Source organism: Orycteropus afer, unplaced genomic scaffold (genome assembly GCF_000298275.1).
Source record: "Orycteropus afer afer isolate SDZICR_OR568_19922 unplaced genomic scaffold, OryAfe1.0 scaffold00055, whole genome shotgun sequence".
Taxonomy (NCBI): Eukaryota; Metazoa; Chordata; class Mammalia; order Tubulidentata; family Orycteropodidae; genus Orycteropus; species Orycteropus afer.
Window position 1 is genome coordinate 13,643,953 of NW_006921642.1, and position 10,330 is coordinate 13,654,282.

At 35.2% G+C, this 10,330-nt stretch overlaps 1 pseudogene; it reads right to left on the reverse strand.

The window, feature by feature from the left end:
• Positions 1–8,802: 8,802 nt before the first annotated feature.
• On the reverse strand, positions 8,803–9,759 carry LOC103195380 (annotated as a pseudogene).
• Positions 9,760–10,330: the final 571 nt, after the last annotated feature.

Genomic DNA, 10,330 nt, shown 5'->3' on the forward strand with positions numbered 1-10,330 from the left:
GAAGGAAGATGGGGCAATCTACTTCCGTAGTGATACTGCCTTGGAAACCCAAGGAGGGGTCACTATGAGTCGGGTCCAACTTGATGGCACATAACAACAACAACAACAACAGCTCTTTCTTTGGGAGAGAGGCATTAAAATTTTACTTTCTTCCAATAAAACATTGCTGCTTGCCTCAGCCTTCTTTTGAAAATAACCACTTGTGATGTCATATTTCCATCCCATCTATAATTTTGTTCTCCCATACTCACATTAAGGAGCTCTAGGGACCCTGTGGTTAAGACTTTATGTTGCTAACCCGAAGGTAGGCAATTTGAATGTACCAGCTGCTCCACCAGAGGAAGATGAGACATCTACTTCCTTAAAGATTATAACCTTGCGAACTAGATGGGGGTCACTATGAATCATAATTGACTTGATGGCAGTGAGGTTCTTTTTCTTTTTTTTAAATACACTCACATTACCTCAGTTGTAATTATGGAGGAAAATTTAAGAACTCACATGTACATTGTCCTTTGTATCAACCTATTAAAAACTATAGCTATTATATGGAACTGCAATGTCTCTGATTTGGGGCCCTGTGAAATTTCACAAGGGATACATTCTCATATTAATTAGGAAAAGTTCTCAGCATCACTTATTTCTGACTTGTAGTCAAAAACATAAAAAAATATTTGCTTGTATTTGCTAGGAAGTCATATCTACATCATACCTCAGTTAATTAGAACTTAGGTAAAGAATAAGAACTATTCCTAAAGCTCACAAGGGTCATTTCTTCCTCCCAAGAACACATTGAATCTGTGCAACTGTCCTTACTTCCATATTTGGTAATGATATTAGGAATAAGTCATATGGGGATTTATTGAACAATTAGAATAAGAATACATAGTTGAACTTTAATTTATGAAGAAATAATTTCTAAGCATTGTAAGGCAAATATTCTTAATCTTTAGATTTCAGGTTATCAATCCTAACACTAACGTTACTACTACTGTTGCTGCTGTTGCTAATAATAATACTAATAGGTAGCATTTATATAACCCACCACTTATCTGTCCATTTGTTTTAATATGGTGGCTTGTGTGATGGTGTGATGTTAGAAGCTATGCCACTGATATTTCAAATACTAGCAGGGTCACCAGAGAAGGCAGATGTCAGAGGAGCTTCCAGATTAAAACAGGCTAGGAATAAGGACCAGGTCAGTGAAAACCTAATGAAATGTCTATAGTACTGAAAGATGAGTCCCTGAAGTTGGAGGACACTCAAATGATATAAATATTGATTGCATATAGATATCTTCAAAGCAACATCTAGACTAGTGTTTGTCCAAACAACTGGCCATCATAATTTGAGTAGTTCTCAGCCAAATGGTAGAAGGCCTTAAAAGAAAATCTTAGGTTTCCCAAGTGAGAAGAATTTTCACTTCAAGATTGTAACACAGACATCCTACAGAAGTTTCCAGCCCACTACATCACCTACTAATTTCAATTTTGTGTGGTCTGAACTATGGATTTTGGATTTGCCAGCCTCCATAATTAAGTGAGCCAATTTCTTAGAACAATGCTTCTCTCTATCTCTTTTATTGTTTCTCTAGAGAAATTTGGGTAATGAAAAGGCCCAAGGTAGAGCACTCTTGCATACATGTGCACACCCACATGCACATACACTTAGAAAGAAATACTTGGAGATTTGCCTCTAAAAAACCTGTTGTTGAAAGCCCTATGGACCATAGTTATACACTAATATAGTATGAGCAGAAATCAACTCAACAGCAACTGTTTTCTATCTATCTATCTATTCCTCTAAGTAAACACTACCTATTACAGTAGCTTGAATTCCCTCTATTCCTTTTATAACATTATTGTTGTTATTGTGTTTCCTTCTTGTACTGTCAGACTCAATAAACCTAGCACCCTAACGTTCCACTCACCATGTTGAAAATGTTTCTACTGTCAATAATCATAATATATAAAATCTTAAATGTGCTATATAATTTATTATATTCACTGAGAATAAAAGACTCTGATCTTTAATGCTATTAGGGGAAGAAGAGGAATGGAAAGAGTGCTTAGGTTGCTATGGAGGAAACATTTTGTTCCATTTGAATACACCAAGATTAGATAATGATCAACAGCTGAAATGCTATTTCCGCAAATGAAAAATCTTGTCTGCTGGAAGAAAAGAATTTAGCTATAGAACTAAATATTAAACTGGCATTAAGGGAAATTTTTAATGTAGGAAAAGAATAGTCACTCACTTGTGATTTCTGTGTACACTCTCCAGGTGATACTTACACAAAAGCAGTTCCTAGTCTAGGTTGAGGGAATTTATTATCCTTTCTTTTTTAAATCGACAGTAAAATTGGTCATAATTTGAGCACAGAATGACATATAACGTTAGTTTTAGAATCTTGTGCAAAATAAATATTTTTAATAGCATTATGTATTATAGAATATAAAACTTAAAAACAAATCCATTTTCTTAGAAATCAAGTGTGATTGTAGATAGTGTAAATTTAGTCATTAAAAAATTCTGAATAAATTATCCAATATAAAATTAAATTATACTGAATAAAATTAAATAAAATAAACATATTTAACCAAAAACGGATGGCCACTTTTTGAACAGAGTACAACTGCCCCATAGGCTTTCCAAGGCTGTTAATTTTTATGAAAGCATATTGGCTCATCCTTCTCCTGTGAAATGCCTGATGAGTTCAAACCACCAAACTTTGGGTTAGAAGCCAAATGCTTTAACTACTACACTACCACCAGAGCTTTTAAGGTTAGAGCCTTATTTATTTCTGTATCATAAATAACTAACAGTAATACTTGATCCACAAAATTTCTTTATAATATTAAAAAACAAGAATCAAAAAACTAGAAACTATCATATAGTTTAAATTAGATAAAGGGTAGAAGTAATAGTAGAGGTAGAGGGAGGTGACAGAAATAGGTAGAAAAAGAATAAATTTTATCAATGGTTGTGTTTAGATCATGTTGACAGGATATAAATTTTATGTAAGGATTCAGTTTTTATTTCAGTGTTCTTCCATGTTTTCAACATTATTCTTTATGACTTTTAGATACCTGGTTAATCTCAGGAGCTGTGGCGGAGTAGTGCCTAAGGCATTTGACTGCTAACCAGAAGGTTGACGACTCAAACCCACCAGCAACTCTACATGAAGAAGACCAGGCAATCTACTTCTGTAAAGATTTACCACCTAGGAAACTCAAAGGGGGTTGCTATGCTTGGAATGGACTCTATGGCAGTGAGTTTGTTTGTTTGTTTGTTTATTTTTGGTTAATCTCAAGATACAGCCATGTATTGTGATAAAATAGAATTAAAGTCCAAAATGTTTTAATAAAAATCAGTAACTTTTCAAGATAATGCAGACATCTCAAAGTTGTGGAAGACAAATATCAGGGGAAAATAAATAAAGAGTAAGAATTTGTGAAACAATTCAATACAATCTCTCTCTAGTGAACCATAAGATTTATCTAAATATATATATGTAATTTGTTTAGGGAAGTTTATTTTTATTAAAAATGCCAATGATTGCTTAAACACTCTTTGCTCCAATTATGAATTCACAAATTACCTGTCTGATCTGTAATTACATACCAAATAGCTCACTTAAAGTGGTGGCACTATGTAAATGAACAATACTGTATTAAATGCTAAGGTCATCATTTTTTAATAAATATTTTAGTATACTTTATCAATTAATAAATTTAAATTTGATCAGAATTCATTGCTTTCCTAAAAAATAGTACCTTCTTGTACTAGCTGGTTAAATAACATTCCTGGAACTTCAAAACTTAGGACTTAACCCTGAATTCATGGTGAATGCCCAAATACATGATTCTAGGTGTGTGGGCACCCACTTAATCGTTCTATTCATTATGAATAAAGGTGACATTAACTCAAAGGAACTACTTTGCTCTTATCTATTCTCATTCAAATTTTAAAAGAAAAAGTTATTGTGAGAATATAAGAAACAATAAAATACAGGTTGTACGATTTAGACAGAACACATGTTCTGTCTGTGTAATGCATTCTAGCACTTTTGGTAGAATAAATATGACCATGTCCACATCGTTACGACTTCTAGTACTGAGAAAAGACTAATGAATAGGAGAATGATTCTCAGAGAGTTTGTTTGTTTGTTTTCCCAGAAATCTGATACTCTTTTATCCTTCTTTCTTTGTTTTATCTTATCACTTCAAACTCTGGAATGATTTTTGCATTTATTATGAAATAACTCTATGAAACAAAAAGCAAAATTAAAAGAAACATGAATCAACTTTTCTTTCAGATCATACACTAGGAATACAAAGTTCTTCTAGCTGGCTGAATCAGTAGTTTTCAGAAAGAGCATGAATGCCTTATATACTTTAGTATTTACTAAGGTTCTACAACACACTAGTTTTGTCAAGTGAATTGATGTATTTAAAATTTACTGTATTAGTTATTAATCCAATAAGATTAATTTAGTATTTTGAATGTCTTTTTGGATAGTAGCCAACTGAATAAAAATGAATCTAGAGAATAACTTACTATGCCATTACCATAAGTGACAGTTATATGTACCTTTGAAGATATACATATCAATAAATGGAAATGGTATTTAGAATTGGCACATTTATTTTATTAAAATATTAGAAAATATAGTATAATGAAGTATAATACAAGACACTCATAACCAACACTAAGATAGAGTAGTGCATATACTATTATGCAATGTTGTTCTGGTTACCTCTGTGCTGTTCTAACAGAAAATATACCACATATGGGATGACTTTTAACAAACAAGAGTTTATTCTCTTACAGGCTTTAAGTCCAAGTTCAAAGTGCCAGGCTCTCGGCACTTTAACCTTGGACTTCAGCTCTGCCTCCTGCTCCCAGGTCACTGAAGCTAGAAGCTTCTAGAAAAGCTAGAGACTTTTCTTCACTCAAGAGCTGCTGGCTGCTGAGGCTGATGAGCCCAAGGTTGACAGGTAAAAAGGCACAGTCCTAATGTTACCAAACAACATGGCAGGCCACTAATTCAAGTCCAGATACAGTTACAAGGTCAGCAGGGCATGACAGGCTGTTGAACAATGACTTGGTTACATGCAGGGTTCAAGCATGCCAAAAGGCTAAAGATCATTCCCAAAGCTTCTGCTTATATACAGGAAGCAGACCACATCCCTAAGGCAGCTATTCACTTGCTTACATTAGATTCCATCATGGAGTTGATTACCAGTCTCATCCTGGGAAATACTACATCCAGCTGCCCAGCCACTCAACCAGGCCCAGCCAAGTTGACACACAAACTTAACTACCACAAATATTAATGACAAGTTTCAGAAATTATGAGATTGAATTAATATCTCATTTTGTACTTAACATTTATTCAATTCATTCCAAAAACATGTCTCCTAAAATATGTGCCCTATCATGAGAACTGTGAGAGATTACAGAACAAACAAAAACAGTGATACCTGATTTACCAGTGAGGAGCACTACTTAGAAATATGACACACTAGTTTAAGCAACCAGAGACCAAGTCAATGCACTATCTAAAAGACTACAATGGAGATGTTAGTTAATTAGGCCTCAGAAAGAAGTTTTCAGTTCTTTCTCTGGATCTAGAGCCTCTGTAATCCTGATAAGGGTAAAGGTATTTATTTTCAACTTAATAATTAGCTGTACTTTCTCCTTTATGCAAACAATTAATGTGCTTAACTTAAAAGACTGAAGGCTAGTGTCCACCCAAAGGCAACTTAGAATAAAGACCTGGTGTATAGTTCTATACTGGTACACATGGGATCACCATGAATCGGAGTCTACAACAACTGGTTCGTTTGTATTTTCGTTGTTGTTTCCTCTTACTCTGAAGCCAATTGCTTGGATACATGAAGAAAGTACAAAGGGTCTTAAAGCTGTTCCTTCTAGAATTTACATTTAGTGCAAGGTCAGTAAACTTTTTATGTAAAGAGACTGCGAGTAAGTATTTTAGGCTCTGTAGGCTACAAATTCTGTTTCAACTGTACAACACTGCCACTGTAGCATGAAAGTAGCTGAAGAGTGGTCTGTAAGCAAATGAGTATGGCAGTGTTTCAGTAAAACTTTACTATAAAAATAAATGGCAGCAGGATTTAGCCTGCCAATTGTAATTTGCCATGCCCTAGTCTAATGAATTATCCTGGTTTTGATCTGTTTCATATTGTTGTTGTTATGTGCCATCAAGTCGGCTCCGACTCATATCAACCCCTCCTTGGGTTTCCAAGGCAGTATCACTACAGAAGTAGGATTGCCCAACCTTCCTTCTGAGGAGTGGCTGGTGGGTTTGAACCCCCAGCTGTCTGGTTAGCAGTCAAGTGCCTTAGGAACTATGCTATCAGAGCTCCTCTGATTTCATACTTGAGGTGGCTAATGTTCTACTCTCTTTGAGGGCCCTACTCATTCCTTAACCAGATAACTGTTTTATATCTAAATTTATAAATAATTATGTTCTCTGAATTGTACACAGTTCTGTGGAGAAATCTTCCCTTTGTTTACCCTTTTCCTAAGACAAGTGATTTACACAATTTATTTTGGAGACTTTTACTGAGACTTACTTCATCACTGATATTTGTTATCAAACAACACAAGCTATTACCTACCTGTAGGAAGCTGTATGAGCACATGGTCTTCCAAGCATTTCTTAAATATCAAACTCTTTAGACTGATTTACTTCTTCTTTCAGTCCTTCACTTTCACATAGGATTTTGTCTTTCTGCTTATTCTCAACTTATTAGCACATAGAAATTAATATCTGGTTCCTTCTATGTTTTAGGCTATCGAACAGTGCTTTTTGAAATATAAAACTGAGCTTTGGGAATCTAGCTCTCAAAAAATCCTAGTTTTGCAGATTAAAGCATTTTTCTGTTCAATTGTCATTTTGCTAGAAACAGCTACAATATTTTTATAACCAAACCAAACCACTGCCATCAAGCTAGATCCAACTCATAGTGACCCCTCCTTGGGTTTCCAAGGCAGTATCACTACGGAAGTAGATTGCCCAATCTTCCTTCTGAGGAGTGGCTGGTGAGTTTGGACTGCTAGCCTTCTGGTTAGCAGTCAAATGCCTTAGGCACTATGCCATCATTTGCATAGACAAACAAATATTTAGAAACAATGCCTATAATATAACTACTTTTACAGAAAAATTATAAAGAATTTTTAGAAGCTTTAAAAAAAAAAATCACCCAAATCAAAATGAAAAGTTTTTAAAAAAAGTATACATAGAAGCAATACAAATGTCCAACATTAAGAGAGTTGTTTTATTGTTTAAAAGAAAATAAAAAACAACATGTTTTGGTGTGTCATTGGATCAATACTCACTCATAGTAACTATAGGAGAGAGTAGAATTGGTTCATAGGGTTTCCTAGGCAGAGCTACATCTCCTTTATTCAGCTGAGTGGCTACTAAGTTCAAACCAACTTGTTTTTAAACAGTAATATAATATAAATAAGATTTATGAATTTACGCACAAAACACATTTGAAAACATAATCTCATCAACATATAGTCTTGACTCAAAAAAATGGTGGCAATGTGAATCATAAGCTCAGTTCAACAATTTATTTCTTACTTTATAATTTTTCTTCTATCTTTCCTTCCATCTTTCATTATGTTTTCTTCATTATCCTTCCTTCTTTCTTTTTTTACTTATTAAGATACACAAAAAGTTATGTTCTTCTGTGTTAACACCATGCTTCCACAACTTATGTGAATTGTAAAAATGTGTAAAAATAATTTAATGTCATGCATAAAATAGTACTAGTTACATGTGGCATTATATTGTAATAATTCAAAAATAAGTCATATTCTCATATTACATCTCTGTCAAGTTGTTTTTCATGCTGGTAAATGGAAGATTGATTGATCTCCAGCTATCTAAACATCTACAGTTATTTTTTTGTCCTAAGGGTGATAAGATGTTCCAATAGCAAACTTTCATTACTATTAAAATAATGTAGAAACTAGACGAGAAAAAACTCTGATGAAAATGATTTAACTAGACATCAAACAAATTATTATGGAAGAGAGAATCAAAATAACAGATGATTCTTAAAATGCAAATCCATTATCCATACAAAATATGTCTAGGAAGAGCCAAGTAGCAGCTGGACATTTACAGTGCAAGAAGTGACATTTAAAACTGGAGAATGGAATAAAAGAATATGTTACTGTGCTTAACAAATAATGACAAAATTGAATTCTTGAGCATAGGCTACAATTGCAGAGATTATACCTGGACATACCTAAAAAGTGAGGACATGAAGTCATGGTACAGATCTAAGGATTGACTTGATAAGGTCTTCACCTCACAATTGATGGATAAATGGTGGTGAGGTGATGAAGATGATTTCTTATTTGAAAGAACTACATCTTCAGATCTGGGAGCTTGATAAGATTGTAAGAAATCAATTTATATAAATATGTATGTTTTTTCTTAAGATAAATGTGGAAGTTTTGAAGTTGACCTATTTCCCAAAAGTACATAAACTTGAAGTAGAAGAGCAAAAGCAACTGAAAAAAGAAAAAAACACTAAAAGAAAAGGAATCATTACTTCATGTGTGCCCCCAAATGATTTTTGTTTTGTTTTTTAATCTACTTTAACAATATTAGAAAATAAGTGATTTGACATCATCAAATGTATTATAGATTATTTGGTAATATTCTTCTTCTTCTTTTTTTTTAAGAGAATTAAGCCTTTATTTCCTTGTTTCTCAAATACAGCTGGTTTGAGCTGCTTGCTTTTTTGGTGTCTAGTCAAAGAGACCAAATCCCATTTCCTCTTCTGACTCCTCTGACTCTTCCTTTGCTTCAACCTTGGCTGGGGCTGAAGCAGCAGCAGGCACAGCAGCAGTGATGGTGGCGGCCATAGGGGCAACAGCCACAAATGCAGACAGATCAGCCAGGAAGGCCTTGACCTTTTCAGACAGTGGGAAGGTATGATCAATTTGCACGGACAAAGCTAGGACCTACTTGTAGCCATTGATGATAGAGTGGGGCACCGAGACAACAATTGGGTACCCAATCTGCAGACATACACTGGCAACATTGTGGGCACCCTCCAGGAAGTGAGAGTGCAAAGTATCCTCTGTGATGTCCAGCACTTCAGGGTTGTAGATGCTGCCATTGTCAAACACCTGCTGGATGATCAGCCTGAAGGATAAGGGGTAGATGTTTAGCATGCTCATCAGGGTGGATTCACTGGCGCCCACTTTGTCTCCAATCTTAATTAGCTGCACATCACTCAGGATTTCAGTGGTGCCTCTGCAGATCTTAGTGGTGATATCAAGAGCCTGGAAGAAGGAGGTCTTCTCTGGACCCAGACCAGTATTCTGGGCTGGCATAGTCACCTCACATGGGGCAATCGCACCAGCACAGGTGACAGCTGGCACCTTGTTGGCCAGCAGCATGTCCCTGATCTCAGTAAGGTCCTCCTTGGTGAACACAAACCCCACATTCCCCCAGAAATGAGGCAATAGTTCTCCAGAGCTGGGTTGTTTTCCAGGTGTCCTCAGTTGGCTTTGCACATCATGGTTTCTTACCCATCAACAACACCACAGCCTTCCCACAGAGCGACATGCAGATCTGCTGCATCTGCTTGGAATCCACATTGTCTGCTCCCACAATGAAGCATTTCAGATAATCATCCAAAAGTTGGATGATCTTAAGGAAGTAATTGGACATGAGGTCATTCTATCTTCTCTGGGCATCACAGCAGTGCATCAGAGATTGCCACACAAGGTTTAAAGACGATGCCACTCCCACGAGGATGCCTGGAGAGAGCTTGGTAATATTATTCTTGCAAAGCAAATTAAGAGAGTTGTAACAGCTTGCATACTGGGGCAGAGAAAGAGGGAATACCCTAGTGGTATAGCAATGGGATTTATTAATGGGCTCCATTTGTAGCACTGTTTTCCTCACCAAATATTCTAACAGATATTTAATTCTAATTCTGTTATTCTTAGAAATTTAACTTTTGGTCACAAAATATATCAAAATAAAATAAATAAATAATCACACATCCATTAATATTTGTACATTCATTACTGTAAATATTAGGAACACATATGAATATATTGGGACATTATAACATATACAAAAATAAAAGTTTAAAACTGTTAATAAAAATTAAGTTCAATCTATAGAAAACCAACAGTCAACATTATTCTTTTGATGGATACATACTGCAACCATTCCTCTTGTAAATGGGAACCAGACAAGGATGCCCTCTATCACCATTTCTATTCACCACTGTATTGGAAGCCCTGGCCAGGGCAATAA